The 11123-nt window shown below is 39.1% G+C and overlaps 1 non-coding gene across 1 annotated transcript; it reads left to right on the forward strand.

The window, feature by feature from the left end:
• Positions 1-593: 593 nt before the first annotated feature.
• Positions 594-737, forward strand: LOC139030957 (small nucleolar RNA SNORA62/SNORA6 family). Its single transcript, XR_011483392.1, has one exon. It is a non-coding gene; the product is annotated as a small nucleolar RNA SNORA62/SNORA6 family (small nucleolar RNA).
• Positions 738-11123: the final 10386 nt, after the last annotated feature.

Raw genomic sequence — 11123 nt, forward strand, 5'->3', positions numbered from 1 at the left:
TGTTGCATCTGCTCACATACAAAAATTTCAGTTCATCTATAGACCACTTTTTGGAGCCAATTTAAGGAAAAAATAAAATCTGTGACTCACCACCAAGAGTCTCACTAGTCTTCTTTCAGCTACAAGGACCCAGTTCCTATAAATAATCTTTTCCCTGATCCTGAGGACCCCCTCCTGCTTAACAGGATAAATATGCAGTACTTTATGTAGTAATTATTCTCAACTTTTCCATGCTCCAACCCTCATTTTTCAGCACCAGATCTTTACCTTAAATGAACTCATCTTGCTGCTGTACATATTTTTGTGCCTTTGTTTCCCCCTATTATTCAGATCAAAATCTCACCATATACTGTAATTCATCCTTTTCTCTCAGTTTCCCAAATCCAACCAGTTATCAAGTCCTCTAGTAACAGCAATTATCTTGTGACTTCTGTTTTATTTCAATACTGACTCTTCGCTCAGATGTTTTCTGTGGCCCCTCCATGGGTGTCTGGGACTTTCTGGTTCCAGGACACAGAAATCAAAAATAGCTCAGAAATTGTCAACTCTGGCTTCCCTTCTACCTAAACAGGCTACAAAGATGGAGTTACTTTGCTGCCCATTGTTAGAGCTTGAAATTGAAGCCACTGACTGGTGAACTCACCAGTGTAGGTAGGGTGCTACATGAGGGGCAGGTTTTTCTCTAACACAAGGGTCTATGGCCCAAGTGGAGTTTGATAGTAGCATTTGCTACAAAAGAAAAGAGAAGAAAATATGGAGTTACTTTGGTTGAGCACCACCTATCCTCTTAGACTCCACAGAATCAATCATGCATTCAGTGGAAAGAGGTCCACCCAAGTGTCCCCTCCCTTGGCCCTCCTGCTTCCCTGCATTTTCCTCTTCTCAAACATCTGGAACTGCAGAGATCAAGTCCCCTCCCCACTTTTCTTCCTGGGTGTATAGGGCATCCCTTGTGTAAAACTCCAATTCAGCTATGCCTGCCTCTTGATTTGTTAATGTGGAAATTCAACAAATATTTTACTCCCCCTGCACCAAATCATTCTCTATAAATACAGTCTTACTACAAAATGTTATTTTAGATATCAGATTTTGGGGTAATACTTGCTTTTGCTTTCATTCCTGCTATAAGTACCTGCCCCTACCCACATACACTGGCACATGCATGCATGCGCACACACACACTACACACAGGAAATGCATGATATGAACTGTCCAAAGAGGCCATCAGGTGCTAAAAAAAAATACACAAAGAACAAGCACATTTGTATTTGTTTTTTTGAATTGTAGTTGCTGCTACTTGATCTTTTTCCTCTAGTCTCTAACCCTAAACCTATCACCATGGATACCATGTCTCTTAAATGACTCCCTGGTTACTTTCCCTCAAAACACTTTTACTGCCTCCCTCCCTGCAAAATAAATTCAGAACTCTTAGCAATGTGTGGAAGATGGTTTGCAAAAAATGGTCACAACTTTTCCCAGCCCTGTATGCATACACTGTGCCATACAATTTTGCTACTCCTGCCAGCAAGAGATGGAATCTATTTTTCCACCCTTGGAATCTGGCCTTGGTCATATGACTTGCTTTGGTCAATGGAAAATTAGAAAAATGTGACATACCTGAGACTTACGGAGTGTTTGCGCATTGGGACTTGCCTTCTCTTACTACCTTTGGTCTCCAGAGTCAACCCAAGTGAAGAAGCCTATGCTTCCATCCTGGAGAATGAGGCCTACTAGAGAGTGGGGCAGAGCCACGGCCTCTAGAACAAAGTCAGCAAACTCCAGTCACAGACCAGATTCAACCTGCCCTGTGTTTTGGTACAGCCTGAGCTAAGAGTGTTTTTATGGAAAAACATTAACAACTGACTTGATGATAAGTCAGTTTTTGAACCTAATTAGTTTTGAACCTAATAAGTCAGTTTTTGAACCTTTGAACCTAATTATGATATTACCCCTTCCCCCAAAAAAGTTCACTTTCTCCTTATTAGAAGACCTGTATCACAAAAGAAATTACTCAATTTTTATTTTATTTTTAATTCTGTCCATAAAAAATCTATGGAGATAGTTTCATCTCTTGTTATATATGTACATATGTAATATCATCAATGTTTTCTTTTGACCTGCAAAGTCTGATCTTTTTATTACCTGATCCCTTATAGAAGAATTTTGCTGACCCTGCTCTGGAACACCCAGCCGACCAACTATCAGTCCTTTATGAAAGCCATTCTAGAACCCCACCCAGCCACACTGCTGATGTGCTGCAGGAATCAGCTGACTCTGCCCAAACCAGCCAACCTACAGAGCCATGTGAAGTAACAGTCTTGCTACTTGAGATACTAAACTTAGGGGTGGATTTTTATACAGCAAAACCTAACTAATTCATAACATATGCAGAGGATGAGATGGTTGGATAGAATCACTGACTCAGTGGACACGAATCTGAGCAAACTCCGTGAGATAGTGAAGGACAGGGAAGTCTGGCATGCTGCTGTCTGTGGGGTTGCAAAGAGTCAGACATGACTCAGCAACTAACAACAACAACATCGGCAAACTGCTTTATGATCTGACTTAGGACCCTGTATCCGGGTCGCCTCACCTCTAAACTATATTCAGAAACCTCAGTTCTATTCAATTTCACAAACCTACCCTGTCTGCCTAACCTCCAGCCCTCCTTCAGTCTAGAATGTGCTCCTCCCCCAACCACTTCTTCTGGACTCTTACTCATGCACGGTGACATTCACAAGTCTCCTGGTCACACTCAATCTCATGCTGCTCTGATATCTAGAGCAATTTTTTCTACATGATATGTTCCACGTTGTTTTCCCATTAGGTCCCATCTACTTGACCATGATATTTATCTATTAAATCATGTCTCCATTCTACTTACACAGCTTTCTTACCCATTAGCCTGACATATACATACTTGAATCAGTCTTGAAGATATCTGTGATTTTTGCTAACCCTCCAAAAATTACACTCCAAACAGTGACACCTTGACATTATTCTTCAGGAGAAGATATTCTTACCAATTTACTTGATACATTTCTGGTTTGAGTCTATCAAAGGGAACAGATTTGACTTATGCACTATATTTTGATGAACATTACGCATATCGTTTGTGAGTGGGAGAAAGAGGCAGATTTTACACTTCACTCTTTTGTGCTCATTGTACTAGTTCTTTATGTCCCCAAACATTCTCAATTTTAACTTTTGTTTTGGCCTGAAAATGTGTCTCTGTGCTATTACTTTATTTTTAAATGTGGTTTTAGTACAGAGCAACCATGAGTCACAAAGAGGTTTCCTGCCAAGAACGGATCACCTGACTCTCCACCACCTTCCAATGATCGTGATTCCTCATACTCCATCCCCCTAATACCCCAACTATCTCATCCTTTCTTCCTCCTTTGTCAGGAGAAATAAACTCCTTCCTTACATTGAATTTTATATCCCAAAGTAAAAAAAAAAAAAAATTAGAGTTAACTGGTATATTTTTCTATCTGTGAAAATATTTTTGGATATTTCAGTATAAGATGAGGTTTATCATAATTTTTCCATAAAATTTAAAAAAAATTTATTTATTTTAATGGTTTTTGACTTAGTTACAGTTTTGGGGAGAAATATATTCTATCCTTTCATCTTTTTTCCTCTTTCTTTCTTCTCAACCTTTCCTTTCTTCTTTATTTTTAACAAACATTTAGGATTGACTAATGTATATACAATGACAAAGACCCTTCTCTAAGGCTCTCTGTTGCTTTAATGCAGTGGAACTTAGGGGAGCAATTTCCACCACCATCCCCAGGGCACCTGACAAACTCTGGAAACAGGTTGTCACAATTCAGGAATGTAGGGGTGGGAATACTATTGACAATATAATGGGTAGGGCACAGGGATGTTACTAAATTTTCTATAGTGCAGAGGGTAGTCCCCAATACTATAGGATACAACACAATACAATGCAATAAGGAACTATCTGCCCCCCAATATCAATAGGGCTGCCCCCAAATATCAAACCCTTGCTCTGCTGCTGCTGCTAAGTCGCTTCAGTCGTGTCCGACCCTGTGCGATCCCATAGACGGCAGCCCACCAGGCTCCCCCATCCCTGGGATTCTCCAGGCAAGAACACTGGAGTGGGTTGCCATTTCCTTCTCCAATGCATGAAAGTGAAAAGTGAAAGTGAAGTCGCTAAGTTGTGTCTGACTCTTCGCGACCCCAGGGACTGCAGCCCACCAGGCTCCTCTGTCCATGGGATTTTCCAGGCAAGAGTACTGGAGTGGGGTGCCATTGCCTTCTCCAAGCTTGCTCTAAGGTATCCAAAATTTTTTTTTTTTTTTTTTTTTTTTGTCACAAGATCATTGCTCACAGTAGAATAATTTCCCTTTGTCATTCCTCTTGACTTTCATCTCAAACATTGAGAATTCTAAATTCCCATTTTTTAAAGCTATGGGAATTATCACTCTCTTTATGATGTCTTTTTTATTCCTACTACTGAACTCAATATCTCCTTTCTCTTGAATCTCACAGTATTTTGTCTGTACCTTTCTCATTGATTATGTCAAGCGACTGAGCACCAATCATGTTACTTTTTCTATGACCCTAGTGATCTTTACTGGAAACTTGTGAAATCTCTCAATCTCACTGGACCTCAAGTTTGTCACCTGCATTATAAAGGTGACTGTGTGATACCTCTAATAGTCTTTCCAGCTCCTCTGGTTTGATTCCCTCCTTGTCAGTCATATGTGATCCTTGTCCCCACACACCAGTATGCAAATGAAGTCATACCTCCGAAGGACTCTTGTCCTAACTTGTCACACCAGCACCCACAATCATCCATTAAAATTCTTTTCCTATTAATTATAGAGCTCTGGCTCAGTTTTGGGGGAATTGAAAAAAAAAATCAAAGCAATGACTAAGAAGTTATTGATAGACACATAGAGATTACAGTGGTTTAAATATGAAATATCCCAAGTGGTTACAAATATTAAGAGAAGAGGGCTACATCTTTATTTCATCCTACATTTTTAGTCCCTTAATCCAAGTGGAATTTAAAATACTGTCCTACCACTTATCCCTATAATCTGTCTTCTCAGCATGGTTTTCTGAACCTTGGAAACAACCTACATATTATGTAAATAATGAGGTGTCATATCATAAAAAGTAAGATAATTATAGACTATTTTAAAGACATAACTAAATTGTTTACATTTTTTTAATCAAAATAGCAACATATTTCAGTTCTATGTTTAGTCAAAATAGAGATTTGGGAAATAGGGGCTTTTTATAGCTTGTCAGTCTATTTTTATTTTTTTAATAAATCATTCCGTGATTAACCATATAGTCTGTTTCAATTAACTTCACCTCACAGTGTTCTTTAGAAACTCTAATTACACCTTAGATTACCATTCAGAACACCTGCTCTTGTGGGTTTCAGTAATTTCAGCCTTGAATATTTTGACATGAAGAGCTATAATCATTGAGAATTTTATGGTTTTTTAAAAGTATTCTGTGCCCCACCTTACTAGCTAACTACAACCTACTTTATCTGCCATGACTTTTTGCTTACTGAAGCTACTGTCTTTTATCTTTCTTCTTGAGTCACTAATTTAGGGAAATGTGGATACTTAGCATGAAAACCATGAGCATCTAGTGTATCCACTCTCAGCTTATATGACATATAACAGATCACTACGATATTGGAAAACAAAAAAGAGAGATTTGAACATTGAATTCCTAGAGAGCCCATTCTCTTATCTAACGACATCGTTAGGCAAGATGTGTCAAGCTTTCAATGAGATAAAGAATACCACACACACAATGACATTTTTATTCCAATGTAAGTAATTTAAATGTCTGTATATAGTTTGTACACACATCTTGTGTATTTACCAGGCCTGATGGCCAGTGGTAACAATCAGAAGTCAATTGCACATACAATTCTTTATTATGATTAAATTTCCCCTATCAAATCTCTTTCATAACTGACATATGCTAAGCCTCACATTTTTAACCCACACTATTAGCATGTGGAAGACAAATGAGAAATGTGGGTTATGGCAGTATTCATTTCCTTTGGTGGCTCTGAACAAGTCTGGTGGGCATACATCTTGCTGTGCTGTGCTTAATTGTTCAATCATGTCCAACTCTTTGTGACCCTATGCGCTGTAGCCTACCAGGCTCCTCCATCAGTGGGGATTCTCCAGGCAAGAATACTGGAATGGGTTGTCATGCCCTCCTCCAAGGGATCTTCCCAACCCAGAGATCAAACCCAGGTCTCCCACATTGCAGGCGGATTCCTTAGCATCTGAGCCAAGGAAAGCCCAAGAACACTGGAGTGGGTAGCCTATCCCTTCTTCAGGGTTTATTCCCAACCAAGGAATTGAACTGGGGTGTCTTGCATTGCAGGCAGATTCTTTACCAAGGAAGCTATCAGGGCATATTCCCTGAGCTACCAGGGAAGCCTGGACATATATCTTAAGCCATCTTATTTCACCTGGAAAGCTATACTCACCATTCTGGGCTCAAAGAAAATAGGCCTAACTTCAAACGGACAACATGCTCATCAGTATTGATGATTTATTGCTCTTTTTGTAATTACTCAGGTGTGAATATATTTTAACATCACTCCTACCTATCCCACCAATACTCCAACTTTCTTGTCCCCAATTATTTTTTATTATAAAGTCCAATATACATCTAACCACTATAAATTCCAATTGATAAACCAGGATATTTGCTTATGCTAGTCTTACAACTGAAATTATGCAAGTAGTATAATTAAAAGAAAAGGTTTTGAATTTTATGTCCAAGTGCAATATGAAAACAGCCAACACTAAAAGTGATATCAGATGGGAAATTATGCAGGCACTGTAGGTCATGAATCCAAAACTTGAAATTTCCATTACAGCAACTTCTGTATCAGTAGATTACATCTTGTAAAACTACTTGGTATGATCTAATAGCACATTAGAAGTATGTGCTACCACTTGACCTAGATTTTACTACTGAGGGTAGCAAATGTTAAATGAAATGCCTTCTCTTCTCTGCATTCTCTCTCCTCCCCTGCCACAGACAGCATCAAAACAGACTTAGTTTTTATTTTAGTTCTCTGACTAGGTCTACATCCTTTTGGCCTAACTAGTAAATGTTTACTTTATTTTTATTTTCTGAGATACAAGCTGTATCTCAACCCAGAGGCCATCCATTTCAGTGCCAAAAGCATTTTTGCCAAAAGCAGCATTAAAGACATTTACCACAATTAAATCCCAATAGTACTCAAGCTTTGGATTAAGATGCTACCCTTGACCTTTGGGAGAGGTGATTTGCCATTAGGTTTATTAGAATAGCTCTGAAGCATGTTAGAAAAGTGCTTTTTCTTAAATGCAAGATGGATGGGAGTTTAGATGTCATCAAGGGTAGGTTCATTTAGCCCAGCTGTACCACTGAGATTTTGACCCAAGACTGAAGCATCAGAGATTCATCAAATTTAAGAGCCAGAACAAACATTGAGAGGATCTCCTCCTTGCTGAAAAATAAATAAATAAATTCCGTAAAGATGAAGCAGATGCAAGAATTGATTGCTGTAAGGAAACTCATCCTACACCGAAAAAGCCAACAATGTCTGGTGCTGACAAAAGGGGATCAGAGAGAAAATGATACAAACCACTGCTTTCTGTGCTGCCTCCATCTTTGTCAAAGGCAATAATCTCAAGAGAGAAACTGTGCCTAGGAGATACTTTCTGGGAAAAATAAATTTCTCTAGTATTTTAGTTTCAAGATTTCTTTATTACTCACTCACATCCCCCACCACAATAGTCATTTCTCAGGAGAGGACTGATTAATAAAGTGACACCTCCTTGAGGCTGCTATCAGACCAGAATGGTGTTTGTATCAGTCGACAGAAACAAGTGGAATAATCACCAGGTTTTGAATCATTTGAAGGGAGCCTTCCTATGAGATAGTGAAAATAGCATAATAACTAATTCTCCATGTCTATTACTGCTGGTGGGCACAGGCTCTAATCCAATAACAGTGAAAATGATCTGTATCCCTAAAGACATAACCTCAATAACACCCTTTTCTCCCCACCTTTCCTTCTCTTACATGTACACCTCAAAAATGGAGTCATTTCACATCTACCACTGATAAAACGTTTTCACTTTTCGTGCTTAGTTGCTCAGTCATGTCAGACTCTTTGCAACTCTTTGTGCTGTAGCCTGCCCGACTCCTCTGTCGGGCAAGACACTGTATTCTTGGCAGGCAAGAATACTGGAGTGGGCTGCCATTTCCTCCTCCAGGGGATCTTCCTGACCCAGGGATCGACCGATGACTTGACTAGGGTTAATATCTGGATTGGTAGGGAAGGGAAAGAAAACAGATAGCTTGCATCATCTCCCAGATTAGCTGCAGATGGCCTGGACATCTGAAAGTAGGGGATGGGTTTTGTTTTTTTTTTTTCTTTTTAAGAAACCAGAGAAAGATGGACCCCTGTGGTCTTAGTTCTATTGTCCTATCACAAGTCAAAAATTACCAGAGTTTTGGGGACCAAGTCCACTTTTTACTCATATGCTTATTTTAAATTTCAAAAAGAAAAGATTGCTAAAGAATAAATCTCTATGTAATCTTTTAATTCTTTCAAAATATGAAGTCAACTTAGTATATTTCATCGCACATCTGTCCAGGACCAACAATGGGCAAGGAGATAAGATATTGTGGTTGAAAGGGCATAAGACTTGTAAACAGCAAACCGTGAACTTGAGTCCCAGGTTAACCAATTGCTGGCTATTTATACTTGGATTCTCACATATACCTTGGAGTTTCTGCTTCATCATTTTTGAAATGAAAACAAGGCTTCCCTGGTGGCTCAGAAGGTAAAGAATCTGCCTGCAATGAGGGAGACCCGGGTTCAATCCCTGGGTCAGGAAGATCCCCTGGAGAAGGAAATGGCTACCCACCACAGTACTGTTGCCTGGAAAATCCCACAGACGGAGGAGCCTGGTGAGCTACAGTCCATGGGGTCACAAAGAGTCAGACACGACTGAGCAACTCATACTTGGGTTCTCACATATACCTTGGAGCTTCTCTTTCATTACTTTTAAAATGAAAACAGTGACCTGGACTATGGAATTGTTCTGAACGTCAAATGAGGTGAATATGTGCAGAGATCCCAAAAATGTCAGTTATGACCGTTTTACTCACAATTATATCGTCTCACTCCCCCAACAGCAATACTGAATTGGGCAGGTACAGCTTGATCGAGAAGCATTTTAAATGAGCACCATTCCCTGATGATTTCAGAGAAGGGGCTATGTGAAGATTTTTTCTTAAGTTAGCCCCCACATTTTCCAGTAAGCCTTTACTTTATTTCAAGTGTTTTTTTTTTAATCTTTAATCCTCTTATATAGGCAACTGGTGTTCCAACCATGGATAGGAATAGGGTCTTGTGAATTTTTCCTGTCCTGGAATGAAAACGTGCATTAAAGAGACAAAATTCCAACCAGTATATTATGTTTATGATTTACTTTGCCAGGGAAAACATAGAATAGTTTTTATTTTCTCAGTGGATCCAACTTCTCCTTGTTACTCACTATTAATTTTTTTATGAGTAGGAAGCTGACATTTAGATATATTCTGAACATTGGCTGACATTATTCAAGGGTTTTCAACAAACTAAAACCTCCTCCTTTGTTTAATTATCCACTTATCTTATTACACTCAAACCTATTTCTAGATGATAAACTGTTCTGAAACCATTGTTGTTATGGGGGAGGGGGTGAGTGGGGTTGGGAGGTGGGGCAGCGGGTGTGATTAAGATAATAGAGCTACCATACAGTTATTGGTCCTGGGCATGTGGACCAGCATGCCTATTCTTGTAAATAACAACTTTTTGAGTTCAGAGACTTGACTGGAAATCTCTTTTATCTTTAAGGACAAAGATTGCAGGCTCTATGTCTATTCTGCTTCTCATTGGATCATTGGCTTAGTTAAATTTGTTTTTGTTTTCACATCTTTTACTGTAGTGAACATAAGACCAGGAGTGACTGTGGCTCAGATCATGAACTCCTTATTGCCAAATTCAGACTTAAATTGAATAAAGTAGGGAAAACCACTAGACCATTCAGGTATGACCTAAATCAAATCCCTTACAATTATAAAATGGAAGTGAGAAATAGATTCAAGGGATTAGATCTGATAGACAGAGTGCCTGAAGAACTATGGACTGAGGTTCATGACATTGTACAGTAGGGAGCGATCAAGACCATCCCCAATAAAAAGAAATGAAAAAACACAAATGACTGTCTGAGGAGGACTTACAAATAGCTGAGAAAAGAAAAGACACAAAAGGCAAAGGAGAAAGGAAAGATATACCCGTTCGAATGCAGAGTTCCAAAGAATAGCAAGGAGAGATGAGAAAGCCTTCCTCAGTGATCAATGCAAAGAAATAGAGGAAAACAATAGAATGGGAAAGACTAGAGATCTCTTCAAGAAAATTCGAGATACCAATGTAATATTTCATGCAAAGATGGGCTCAATAAAGGACAGAAATGGTATGGACCTAACTGAAGCAGAAGATATTAAGAAGAGGTGGCAAGAATACACAAAACTGTACAAAAAAAATCTTCATGAACCAGATAATCACAATGGTGTGATCACTCACCTAGAGCCAGACATCCTGTAATGCAGTCAAGTGTGGGCCTTAGGAAGCATCACTACAAACAGAGTCAGTGGAGGTGATGGAATTCCAGCTGAGCTATTCCAATTCCTAAAAGATGATTCTGTGAAAGTGCTGCACTCAATATGCCAGCAAAATTGGAAAACACAGCAGTGGCCACAGGACTAGAAAAGGTCAGTTTTCATTCCAATTCCAAAGAAAGGCAATGCCGAAGAATGCTTAAACTACCGCATAATTTCACTCATCTCACACGCTAAAAAAGTAATGCTAAAAATTCTCTAAGCCAGGCTTCAATAGTACATGATCCATGAACTTTCATATGTTCAAACTGGATTTAGAAAAGGCAGAGGAACCAGAGATCAAATTGCCAACATGCGTTGGATCATCAAAAAAGCAGTGAGTTCCAGAAAATATATGCTTCTGCTTCAGTGACTATGCCAAAGCCTTTGACTGTGTAGAT

Source organism: Odocoileus virginianus, chromosome 24 (assembly GCF_023699985.2).
Source record: "Odocoileus virginianus isolate 20LAN1187 ecotype Illinois chromosome 24, Ovbor_1.2, whole genome shotgun sequence".
Taxonomy (NCBI): domain Eukaryota; kingdom Metazoa; phylum Chordata; class Mammalia; order Artiodactyla; family Cervidae; genus Odocoileus; species Odocoileus virginianus.